Genomic DNA, 13,883 nt, shown 5'->3' with positions numbered 1-13,883 from the left:
CATGCTACGTGCTTGTCAGCTTCCTGCATTATGCTGCCCTTTAGGTAGCTTGCCTAGCTGTTTAAGTACCTTCAGCACACCCTAACTTTGGCATTCTTTTATAAATAAGCCTTGATAAACTTAGCCTTCCTACTGGATTTGCTACTTCAGGCCTCTTTGGGCTGTTCCCAGGACCTACAGAAGTCAACAGAATTAAAGTTTCCCACTGAACTCAGTGGAGCTTTAGATCTTTCTGCTGTGGCTAATTAATCTTGTTCATTAGTTACTCCCCAGGTCCCATTCCCTCTTCCTCATCATTTCATGCTAGTGCACATTATTCTTTTCTTTTAAAAAATTAATTGTTGCTGTGCATGCCCTTCCTGCTGTAATGCATTAAGATTAACCAACCCCCCCCCCCCCCCCCCCCCCCCCGATACCCAGTGCTTCAGAGACTGGGGAGTCAGGATATGGCAGGTGCAATACAGGCCAATTAAAAAGAAAATTTGTGCTAACTGATGGGTAATCTTCAGTGGAAATCACAAGTGACGTTATTGGATACCTAGGGAAAATTTTCATTAAGCAAATTCATCCACTGCTGGCACAGCTGTGACACCTCCACATGTTGTAGCTGTTGCAAGCTAAGTTTCCCATACTGTCACCCTTGGATTTTTTCTGTTTCTTGCTGACTGTTGTGCATACTAACCATCGTCATTTTTTTTTTCTAAACTGGAGGACAAAGGGAGTAGGGGATAAAGGAAATCAAACCAACAATTAATCTTCTTTTTATTTACTTCCTTTTCATAACTACAAGAAGTACAAAAAACCCAAACCAAAAGAACAACAAAAAAACACCTCCAAGCCGCAACCACACCTCTTTTGTATTTCTACTTACTTAATAGGTATTGTTAGAATCATTATTATTTGCAAAGCAGTGTCACCTATAATCAGTATCAGAATCTCAGCTCATTATCAGGATCAGAGTTCAATCTCTATCATAATCTTTTCCTATGAGAAAAAGCAATGTATTTTGAAAAAAAAAAAAAGAAAAAGTGTTAAATTGAAAAATTTACAATCTATATGCACAGGTCAGACAAAGGATAGGAGAGGAGGAGGCAAGGTGAAGCTAAACTAGGGACACACAGCAGCAGATGGGAATGTCATCTTCTCTATCCATGGCACTGCCAGATAGGAGACACTGCCTCCTTTATGTTTTGCTTTGCAGATAATTTTTAAAATCTTATGAATTCCCTTAAAGCCTATCCAAGCACCAGCACAAACAGTAGGCTCATCCCACCAACACTGATGTGCTGTGATTCAGTTTCTGAAGAGGCGGGACATGTAGATTGGAGGACTTTGAGCATTCAGGATTTCTGGAAGACCCTCCCTTATCTGGGGCCTGGGATCTGGGGTCAGGCAGTACCCAAAAATGTATGAGAGGCTAAAGTGAGCAAATAACAATCTCTGTGCATAACACTGCACACAGCTGGCCTGTTTCTCTACCCTATACAGAGCAGAACTTCAGCTTCTTTAATCTGAGTAATTGAGATTTACCCCTTCCTGGCATCAAAGTATAGTTCTGCCTGTAGCAGAGCAACACAGGCAGTCACACTATGCCCAGACTGGTTCTATACCAGCAATGTGGACTGACAACAATCAATAGATATCTATACAAGGGTGAAACTCATATTCATCAGCTGGCAAAACAATTCTGGCATCAACTGATCTTGTGATCTGTTCTATTTCACATGTGAACACAGGATCTGGCATCTCAATATATTGAATGCCACAAATTTTATAGGTATACATGATGTATCACATGTAATATATGGTTATGATATTTAACTGTGATATAGTAACATAAAGCAGAAAGTAATAGTGTAAGTAAATAGTGTAACTATTTGATTTCCCTCTTCACAATCCAACATTTGGAATGTTATCCCAGACTTGCACTGCATTAAAAGAAAATGAAATGGAATGTGTGAGCCAAAATTCTTACTGAGCTGCAATTTCCACTTAGCACTTTCAAATATTGATCCAAGATTAAATTACTTTTTTCCTTCCATTGTGTGGAGTTCTTAAGGCATGGGGTTTTTTTGTTAGCTTGGGTGAGTATTAAGTCTGAATTCAGTTCACATAACATTAACAATACTGCTTCTGTGCATCTTAAGATCTTTTATCTTTGTTCATTTCTCTTTCTTTTGACAACTCTATAGCTTCACAGTGCTTTCAGAACTTAAGGTGATAAGCTTCACAGTCATTATTTCTAGTGTTTGCTTTCTTGTTCAGTGGTTTATAATGAGAAGCTTCTGTTTTTAGAACTGCAACAGGCATGTGAGTGATATCTTTATAACTTTAAATGAGTGTGTGATTGTGCATGCATATATTTAAGCCTTGGTCAGCTCCCTAGGTTATAGAACCGTGTGCTATAATCACAAGGCAAGAGCACTTAGCTTCCACTAAATACATCAAAAATATAATTAATCTGCTACCCCAAAAAGATAAAGAAAGAATTTGGGTGATTTTATACACCCTAAAGTGCTCTGCTATCTACAAGCAGAATAGCCACCCTCTCTCATTAAGGACAGAACAAAGGACAGGCATTTAGCTTAAGAACTGTGGTACAGTCTAAAGTTTACAACTCAGTAATAACTATATACTCACCTTGTATATCATAGAATCACAGAATGGTTCAGGCTTGAAGGGACATTAAAGATTATAGTTCAACCCCCTGCCACAGGCAGGGAGACCTTCCGGTAAACTAAATGCTGGTCTACTGGAACAATGTCCCAGGCCTTGCTGTGCACCCTCTTCACTACCCTAAGCATATCAAACAACTTCATCATTTTGTTGTTACTGCAGCCAAGGCTGCCATCAAGCTTCACATTCCCCACCAGATCCTCCCTCTTGGTGAGGACAAAGGTCCAGCATAACCTCTGTCCTTGTTGGTTCCTCTGTTGCTTGGAGAAGGAAGTTATTGTCAGTGCATTCCAAGGACGTCCTGGGTTGCTTCTCCTCTGCTCTGTTGTCCATCCCACAGATAATGGGAAGGTTGAAGCTCACCATGAAGACCAGGCCTTGTGAATGCTAGGCATCACCTTTCTATAGAAAGCCTCATTCACTCAGTCTTCTTTGTCGGGTGGCCTGTCGCAGACCCCCCAGTGTAACTACTTCTGTCCTTGTCCTCCCTTTAATTCTGACCCATGAGCTCTCAGATGGCTCCTCATCAGTTCCCAGGCAGAGCTCCACACACTTCAACTAGTCATTGACATAAAGGGTGATAACCCCTCCTCATCTCCCCTGCCTATCCTTGCTGAAGAGACTGTATCCTTCCATTCCAACACTGCAGTCACAGGAGCTATCCCACCACATCTCCATGATGCCAATGGGGTCATAGCCCTTCAGGCATGCACATGTCTGTAACCTCCTTGCTTGTTCCCCAAGCTACGTGCATTGGCATAGAGGTATTTGAGTCCTTGATGATGCTGCCTTATGGGCTGGAGTGTCTGGAAGTCCTTTGTGCTGTTCTTTGGGTGCTTCCTGCTGACCTGTGATCACTCTCCAGGCCCTGGTCATCTCCTATTGGCACCAGAATCAAACTTTTAGGAGTGGGTTGGATTCAGGTACCTAGCAGCTTGGCAAGCCTGTGACAAGATGCTCTTCCCTTTCTCTGACAGGTGGACCCCATCAGCTCCCATCAGACCAGGTTCCTGAAAGCAAGTCCCATGGTCTAAGTAGACAAACCATGGTCTGGTTACTTGAGCATTGCCATTTCCACAATGATTTTCACATCAGCTCAGAAAGCACATTATATTTTTTCCCATGAAATCAGTCAGCAGGGACATACAGTGTGAAGGGTAACAGAAATAACATTGATTGCTGTTTGGAATTTAATTGTGTATGTATGCTTTAGTGGTATCTGAGTTCCTTAGCAGACACTGCTCGTGGTTTGAGCCAAAATACTGCACTAAATGGCCTACTATCCTTTAATGTTATGCCAATTACTGTCAATAGATTTGGTAAAAGTCCCACAAAAAAAAAAAAAACACCCTTGATTTCAGATTGTTTACACAAATTAAAATCTCATTAATAAGGTTTTGATTTATTTGCATCAATCTGTCATTTTAAAATGGACAGACACAATCTTTCTGTCAGCAAATAGCAGTATAGATAGTACAGAACCTCTTTGCCACAATTATTTCTCTACTATCACAAAAAACGTGTGTACATTTTCTAAATACTGAGTTGATTGTACCTGCACAATGTAAATTTAGAGACCATATAAAGGAATGAAAAATTAAATCTTGTTTTTTTCTACCATTGTTAAGTAAGGCTTTCTTTTTTCTTAAATTAGTGCTGTGCTCCAGGATCATGCATCCTTTGCTGTACTTCCACAAGACACTGGCCACAGCATCACTGACAAAATCACACAAGAAAATGTCAACAGCTGGAGAAAAGAGGTAGCTTTTTGGATGCTTGTCTGTTTTTCTTACCACCATAGTTTTGGGAAGACTGGACCTGCTGATTGAGTTTGACCCACAGAGAATTTAAACAACTTGACAAATTGACCTTTTGTAGGGTTTATTGTCTTGTTTGGAGTTGTTTGTTTGGGGTTTTGTTTTTGTTTGCTTTGTTTTGGTTTGGTTTTGGTTTTTCTCAATAAACTCAGACTGTAATGCAATGTCTTCTTTCTGCCTGCAAGCTCCAGCATATTTACATTTCTTTCAACAGCTCTGCACCAAGCTGGATAGCCTAATAAAATCATATTAACACACCTTTTCACCATGGGTGTTTTCAAATGCATTTTTCCTGGCACCAAAAAGAGTGGAGTCTGGGGATCAACAATGGGGACATTTTCATAGAATCATAGAATCATAGAATACTTAGGGTTGGAAAAGACCTTAAGATAATCTAGTTCCAACCCCCGTGCCATGGGCAGGGACACCTCCCACTAAAGTTATTGTCAACTGACAATATTGTCAACTGGCTGGTACACCTCCCACCTCCACTATTTTGGTCCTCCCTTTCTGATTTTGCCATGATGACACATTTGTGCTCACATATAGACCTGACATTAAGGCTCACTTTGTTCAGGTAGACTATTTTTTGGTGTGTCATGTACATACTCAAAGGTGGCCTCTGCCAGAGAGTTCTGATTTTATTTATATTTATGGCTATATCAGAATAGACATACTGATAGCCATAGGAAATGCACCAGTTAAATTTGAAAGCTCTTAGCAATTGCACAGCCATCCAAAAAGCAGATCTCTGCTTGATATTCAACACCTCATTAAGAATGTTAATTTTGAGTATTTTTATTTTCAGTCATATGAATAAGCCATTGAATAGAGGGAGTCAAATACCTCTTCTTCCTCTGGTGGCAGTCATTGTTGGGAGGGGACGCTACCATGTTAGGTTTAAGGAATATAAAGAGGGGTGTCTCTGAAAAAAAAATGCCAGGTGGTAATGTGCTGAAAGGGTTCTATAGGGATTCACCTTTACATCATCACTCTCTTCCACATGGACTGTGTGACAAACCACCACCACCATCTCATTTCTGTATGATCTCAACGTGTCCCTCAAACTTTTCATATCTTGTTCTCAATAATAAGAAGTTTTTTTGCAGATCAAAAATTCTCTCATTATTATATATTTGCCAAGCCAAGAAGTGGTTTTTCTCCCTGAGCGTCATGCTATCCATCCTGACACTGAGTTCTGCTTTTTGGTGGTGTTAAAAATAGGAAAAATAATTGTCTCTTAAGTATGAGCTATGCAGGGGGAACAGGGGCATAGTACAATCTGTTATTTCTTGATCTCTCCCCAGCCAGACTCTTTTCAAAAGGTTCTGTTTGCATGACTCTAGAAAGACCTCAGCTTTGCTTTAAATAGATAAGCTGTTTGCCTCTTGTTTGAGTTATGATCTTTTCTATATTTTCCAGAGATCATAGCTACGGACTAATCTTGAAATCAGAATCAAAAGAATCAATATTTTGGAAGCACAAGACTACATTTACATTCAAAAGCTTTTGTTTTAGTATCTTAGAACTTTGCCTGCTGAGGTCTTAAGAGTAATACTGAGTTCTAAACTTTTCACAAGCAGATGCTCTTCACATAATTTTTCCTTTGGAGCATCCTTTGTTGTTCCTGATAAGATAGAAGATACTGATTCTGATGGTCACTAATCTGAAAGAGACATTGTTTTGTTTTGTTTAGTTCTTTTTTCCATTTTCTTTTTTCTCCCTCCTATACACAGGTGTTAAGTCTTTATCTGGAATCAGTGTGATTATAGAAAAGACAAATCTGGTCCACTGTATACTAAACTGTGTTGTGTTTGCAAATGAAAAATCTTACAAAATAAAGTCAGAAACTGGTTGAATGTCTGTGACTAGACACATACTAGTTTCTTTAAACTCAATTAATTTTGGCAAAACTCATCCACTGACTGAGTTACTGAGTTTCATGGGCTGACAGAGAAAGATTTTATTACTGTTGTCTTCAGTTTAAGTGAATGCACAATGATATTCTTTAAATTAGTTGAATGTGTTTGGACAGTTGCTATCTCAAGAAGTCTATTATATGTACTGACTGCAACACTACAGAAAGTTATAAAATCAATTATATTCTTCATAGATTAACAATGATTGCCTCATTTATAAATATAATTACCTATCATTGAGGTTTTCAGCCAGAAGGGTTCTTTTTTAGCAGTGTATAACTACTTGGTTTGCCAGGCTTCATTTAAATCCCTCATCTCCTTCTCCTTGTGAAAGTTTGACAATTTAGGTGACTTTTTGTTTTTTGGTTTTTTTTTAATATCTAAGTTTTACACCAGGTATTTAATGCCATTATACACAAAGGACAGATTGACACTAAAATAGCAGCCTGGCTGATAAAATAAGAAGCCATCAAACAACAGCATGTTATGGGGTGCTCTGTAATACAGTGGGATAGTGTGAGCAGTGTCCTCTTTAAGATTTAAAAGCAGGACAAATTATGATTCAGGAACAAAAATTATGATCCATCTCCTAAATGGGTCATTCAAAGAGACAGAAATAATAAAATTAAAAACCAGAAGATCTTTTGCACAATTTCCCAGGAAAACTGTTTTAAGAATTTTTTCTCTGGTTTAAAATTATTTTTTCCAAACACAACTATTGTTCCCACAGACACATCAAAACCAAACCCACCAGTTTTATCTTTATATAAACCATAATTTCTATGTGTAATTGTAATGCACTGGTAGAGAAAATAATTGGTTGCAACATGCACTTGCAGTCAAGAAAGCCAGCTGTACCCTGGCCTGCATCAAAAGAAGTGTGACCATCAGGTAGAGGGAGGTGGTTCTCCTACTTTACTCCACACTGGTGAGACCCCACCTAGAGTACTGCATCCAGTGCTGGGGTTGTTCAGCCTGGAGAAGAAAAGGTTCCTAGGGGGACCTTACTGCAGTCTTTCAATACTTAAAGGGGGATTATAAAAACAATAGGGACAGGCATTTTAGTAAGGCCTGTAGAGATAGGATGAGGGGTAAAAGAAGGGAGATTCAGGCTGGGTATAGGGAAGAATTTCCTTAAGATGGCAGTGGTGAAACACTGGAATAAATTGCCCAGAGAGGTGGAAGACGTCCCATCCCTGAAAGCGTTCAAGGTCAGGTTGGACAGGGCTCTAAGCAACCTGACCTACCCTGCTCATTTCAAGGGGGTTGAACAAGATGATATTTAAAAGTCCCTTCCAACCCAAAATATTCTATGTGGGGATGGCCTCTAATTCTATTGGGGTGGGCGGGGGGGGGGGAGGGGAGGGCATGTGGTGGGGGTAGATGTGGATGTGGATGTCATTATACTTCAAGTAAGGCCAAATTGTCAATAATGGAAGACCTCCATCAAGAAATAGCTGGCAACTGAGTAATGGACTGATAGTCTAGGCTTGGATGCTGGATGGACTAAAAGTTCAGCTCATATCTGATGTGTTGGTGACTGTGGTATGAATCCAGAGAACGAGGGGTTGATGTGCTCCACTAAGGAACTTTGGCAGTGATTAGGGCAGGGGGGGGGTTGGGGCTGCTTGTGTTAATTATACTCACCTGGGTGCAGCTTGTGGGTGCTGATAGGGGCACTGGTCTCTGCAGTGACCTGTGAGAATTTGCATGGGTACTATGTACATATTCTTGTTGGTTGGGAATACATGTTCAGCCTTTCCAGGGATCTCTGTCCCTGGGGCTGGGACCCTTCTGGATTTTGCTGCAGCAGGAAGGAGGTCCCCTGGGCACTAAAGTCTGCTGGATTTGTCTACTTCTAACACTGCAGCGTAGCCACTTCTACATTTGTCAAGTAAAAGAAAATGAGATGTGTTGGTACCTTAGCCTTTGGAAATGTCAGTGGTGTCAGGTCTAAAGATCACCTAAACCAGAAGTTAGGGGAAACTCTTTGATATGCATCTGGAAATCTATCTTTAGGAAAGTTTGACTTTTCTTGGTCTTTTTTGTAACCTTCTGTAAGGTTACTAGAAGAACTGCTCTGTCAGGCTCTCCCAAACAAATGTCTCACTGCAGTAAATTGAGGATTATCTTTATGTAGAGCAGAACAGTCTGTACTGTTGAGAAGTGTATTTCAGAAGGGTTATGACATGCAACTCTAAAGTAAACATAGGAAAGTATTCATTCTGTGCAATAAAGGATTATAAATGCCTAAATATGTTCATATAATAAAATCTCATCCTTTTGGTTGTCAAAATGCCGGGAACCTTGGGCCATTATATTTCTGCTTCACAAGAAGCAGAGACATCCAGAATCATAGTCCAGGGCACAGTACAAGACTTCATCATCTAAAGCAAGAGATTTCTTCTGAACACTTTTCAGTCTACTGGACCATTTTAAAACAGACCGTTAGCTTTGGAAGTATACTGTTCAAGATTTTATATTCCTGGAAAATTAAATTTTTAATTTCACACTTTGAAACGTTTTGGCTTCTGTGCTTCTGGGACAACAGAACAAGGCTATGATATAAATTTGCAGTAACTCAGCTGAAATCATGGGAAATATATTTCTGTATCAGAAATATTTATCTTGTCAACTTCTTTGTTATTCAGACTGCAGTTTCTTTCGGGAAAATTTTTCAGCTATTCATTAAACAGTAACCTGCAGTTGAACATTTAAAACATTCATATATATTATAATTCGTATCAATTGATAAAGTCCCTTATTGGGTGGCATTAGACTAAGCAATGAAGGAAGTTTGATGGAGAAAGTAAAAAGACATTTGTGTTTTTTAAACTGAGAATTAATTCCTTAACCTTTGAAAAGCAAGGAGAGATGAAGAGGCTGTGCCACCATCTATGCCATTGTCCTGGGTTCGGCGGCAGCAGTCATTTTTCTCCTTCTTAATAGCTGGTGCAGTGCTGTGGTTTTGGCTTTCAGCCTGGAACAGCACTGATAACACCAATGTTTTTAGTTACTGCTCAAATGTTTACTCTGATCAAGGACTTTGTGAGCCTCATGCTCTGCCAGGGAGGGGAAGGCAGGAGGAAGAAATGACAGGACACCTGACCCAAACTGACCAAAGAGGTATTCCATACCACAGCACGTCATGTCCAGGATGTAGAACTGGGGGCAGTTACCCGGAAGGGCTAGATCACTGCCGGGGTCTGGCTGTGTATCAGTCGGCAGGTGCTGAGCGGTTGTATTCTCTTCCCTTGTTATTTCCCTTATCATTATTATTATTGGCGGCAGCAGTAGTGGTTTGTGTTGTACCTTAGTTACTGAATTGTTCTTATCTCAACCCGCGGGAGTTACATTCTTTCAATTCTCCTCCCCGTTCCTCGGGGAGCCAAGGGGGGATGAAGAGGAGGAGTGAGACAGAGAATGCGTGGCTGAGTTTAAACCATGACAGCCAGTGACTAGCTGGAGTACACTGACCTCTGTCTGGGTTTGGATGAGGAGCTGGCTGAGAACAGGAGACGTGGTTACCCAGGACATGGAAAAGGCCAAAGTACTCAATGACTTTTTTGCCTCGGTCTTCACCAACAAAACCTCCAGCCACAAAGCTCAAGTTGCAGAAGGCAAAGGCAGGGTCTGACTGGGAGAATGAAAAACCTCCTGCAGCAGGAGAAGATCAGGTTTGAGACCATCTGAGGAACATGAAGGTGTGCAGGTCCATGGGACCTGATGAGATGCATCCACAGGTCCTATTTGAGAAGTTGTGGCAGACCAGTGAAGATCCTGCTGACTGGAAAAAGGGAAATATATGCCCCATTTTTAAAAAGGGAAAAAAGGAAGACCAAGGGAACTACAGGCTGGTCAGTCCCACTTTGTTGCCTGGCAAGATCATGGAGCAAATGCTCCTGGAAACTATGCTAAGGCACAGACAAAAAGGGGATGATTGGTAACAGCCAACATGCCTTCATTAAGGGCAAAGTGTGCCTGATGAATTTGGTGGCCTTCTATGATAGGACCACACACAGCATTGGAGAATAAGGAAAGAACAACTAATGTCATATAGCTGTACCTGTGCAAAGTTTTTGACACTTTCCTGCATCAGGCAACATATCCTAAGCCAATTTTCAAGCGCAATAGGTTATCCCTGTTTCAGAATAGCTATCTGTCCTATCTGGAGCATATACTATCGGTCTTTTAGTTCCCCTCAGGAGTCTGTTGCATTTTCTGAGACAGGCTGATACAATGTGTCATTGGAGCTACACCAGAAAGCGACTTAAATGAGCAGGAATCATGTCTTCATTCCACATAACCTTTCTGCTCTGCTTGTTTCATTTGGAAGAAAGGAAAAGAAGAAAAACCCCAAACCAACTGTATGCTAAATGCAAGCAATAATGCACAAACTGAATGACCTGGTGTCCTGGGTTCAGCTACTGCTACTGCTGAACCCAGGACACCCGGGCAAATAACACCTAGAGGGAGCAGCTTTATAGAGCTCTCCCGGTCTCAGCGCCGGTTCACAACCATTAGTTACAATAGCATATGAAAAGCCTGGTGATACAATTGTGCTTGAAATTAAAATGTTAAGCCCAGTATTTTGTCTTTCTGGCTTTAGCAGCTCATCTCTGTTAGCTCCAGTTCACTGTTTAGGCTGGACCCATCAACTCCAACACTGGACTGAGGGACTGAGCTGTTGCTCTGCCCAGCCCTGGGCACAGCAGTGTGACCAGCACTCACTGGATCTGTAAGTGTAGCTCTGGTCCCTCGGTGTATTTCTTCACTTTATTAATAGTCCTCTCACCTCACTGACCCTTTCCAACTGTTCTCTAATAAACAGATGGCCACTTGTGACAGGGACCCTATAATTTGGATGTTTCCTCAGCCACCTTTTGTGTCTTCTTCCACACAAGTGCATTACTCCTTTGTTTAAAATCTTTACTTTCCCTCTCATTTGAACAATTTCTGAGTTGCAAAACTGAATGCAATTTAGTAAAGCAAACAGATTAATAGAGAGAAAAATTAGCAACGTTAAATAATAGTTTCAGCAATTAGATGAAGAAAGGAATTAAATAGTTTAATTCAAGGGCCTTAGCATTATTCACTGTAGGGCTTAATTTGAATTAATACATTGTGTACACACATTTATGAATATGGGTTGGTCTTTAACAAGACCAACTTCCAATATTGGAAGTAATAGTAAAAAGGACTAATCCCTGTATTTTCAGTAGAAGCACTTATTTAAGGTCTGGCAAACTACTGCTTTAACAAGAATGTTATTACTGTAGAAACCAAGCACTGTGAATGAGTCAAGCTTCAGCTGTTGGAAGAGCTCACAGATTTTGAATTAAAATAAATGTGTTTGTTTGGTTTGGGTTTTTTTTTTGTGCTGTTATTCTACCCTCATCTGGGCCAACCTTCTGGTGCAATGGCCATTTTGACTATAGGAGTGTAACTGGTACTACACTGAATGTCAGTGTTTTTCACAATCTGATTTATTCACTCCAGTGCAGCATTTTTAAATGGTTAGGTTAGCTGAGACTGTGGAAATCGCGAGGTCATTATGTTGTATTTCTCCTGCTCTCCTGAAAAAGCTTGTCACTTTTTGGCTCAGTTTCAGAAATTCTAAGGCAAAAGGTCAAGTTTTATGAGAAAACTGGTTTTGGGGAATAGAAAAGAAAAATGGATTTTGTATCTGTTGTCAGGAGCTGAGTGCCTCATTTAATAATAGAAATATTTATCTATATTTATCTATATTTTTAAGCAGCTTCTGAAGGAAGATTCTGAGGTTGCCTAATTAAAATTATTTATTTTTACTAGTGAAATGAAACACTAGCAATCAATCCCTCTGACAAAGACTATGATTGTGAATAATGTGCCACACTGCCTGAAGGAATATTCTTTGTGTCCCTTATAAGAAAGGCAAGGAAAAGAAAGACTAGTATAATGAAACTGCTAATGCTGAGTGTCCTTCAAACTTCATATTCTGAACTGGTGACTTCTTGAGTCAGTAAGTGAATTTGAGTCTTAGTACTTTGCAATCCATATCATTGAGACTGTGGAATTAGCTATTATGTAGGGTTTATTTTTTTTTTGTTGGTCTGTTGCTATGTAACTTGATGTGTAGTGCAGAAGGACATATTTTTGCTAGGTTCTGGTGAATGCTTCTTGCATGAAGCACACTTCCTGATTATAAAATATGTGCTGGCTTCCTGTTGAAATAAAAATAAGCTACTTTGGCAAATAAGGGAAGGATTTCTTTTCTTCTTGTATTACATAGATACACTCACAAAAAAAAAAACAAAAAAAAAACGCCAGTGGCAGGAAGACAATCCTTTGTTTCATGAGTCTCAACAGAAATATCAGCCTTGATGACAAGGCAGGAAGGATCAGCAGTAATTAGGAAGCTGCAGGCAGAGAAAAAAGGGTTTATTACAGATCTGATAGATAACAGTAGAATCAACAGGTGATAGCAAATAAACAGAACCAGAAACTGAATTATGTGTTAATTGAACTAATGTGTTAAAAGCTCACAAAATACATGCCCCAACATGATTTAATGACCTTGTTACATCAGTATTTTCATGACTGAAAATGTTATTTCTACAAATTCTTAGTCATATGAGAACATATTTCAGTTTCTTAATAGCATTTTTTAAATATTTAATTAATATTTCAAGGCATAAAAAAGGATTTTACACTGGAATAAATTAATTCACTACACATAAATATTAATATATATATGAACTTCTTTGTCCATCCCATCTTCCAAAAAAAAGAACTATACGAATGCATATGTTGTAATATCAACCCCTTGAAAGCAAAACAAAAGAAAACATTAATATTATGAATATGTTTGCCAATAATGCCTTAATATATCTGAAATCTGTATTATGAATGAATTCTTGTTGTTTTGGGGGTTTCATATATTTACACACTCCATACGTGGTCATCCTGTTCTGCTCTGTAGTAAATCACGAGTGAACAGAGGGTGTGTGAGTGACAGAATTGGTGTAATGTAGAAAATACTATGATTTATAAGAAAAACATAAGTTATAAGGTTGAATTTTCTTGAAGTTTGAATTACCTTGAATTTACTAAGGCATGTTTTTTTTTTCTTTTCCCTTGAAAATCCAATAACTGTATACTTGCTGCTCTTCTAATTGGATAAGATTGTCATCACCTACCACTGAGCAATTGATTACAGGAACAGTTTAAATGCTTGTCCTGTTAACACCCTAAAATGGCAAAGCCTCCATTAGCACAGGAATACCAGAGTTAACAAATCTATTATATTTTTAAGTACTTGTCATATTTTATTAGATTTTACAAGGTTTTATTTTTTTTTTGTCTATAAACCACTAACTTCTTATGAGGAACATGTTTCATAACAAGCAATTCATATCACTGTGGTGGAAAGAAGTGAAAGGCAAATGTATTCAGGTGAAATAAGTCATATACAGATTTTTGAAGGAATTCA

This window comes from Pezoporus flaviventris, unplaced genomic scaffold, assembly GCF_033815535.1.
Source record: "Pezoporus flaviventris isolate CSIRO_AGI_PZ_B2104156 unplaced genomic scaffold, CSIRO_AGI_Pfla_v1 ptg000013l, whole genome shotgun sequence".
Taxonomy (NCBI): Eukaryota; Metazoa; Chordata; class Aves; order Psittaciformes; family Psittacidae; genus Pezoporus; species Pezoporus flaviventris.
The sequence above is the reverse complement of the archived record's forward strand: the minus strand, read 5'-3'. Positions refer to the sequence as shown.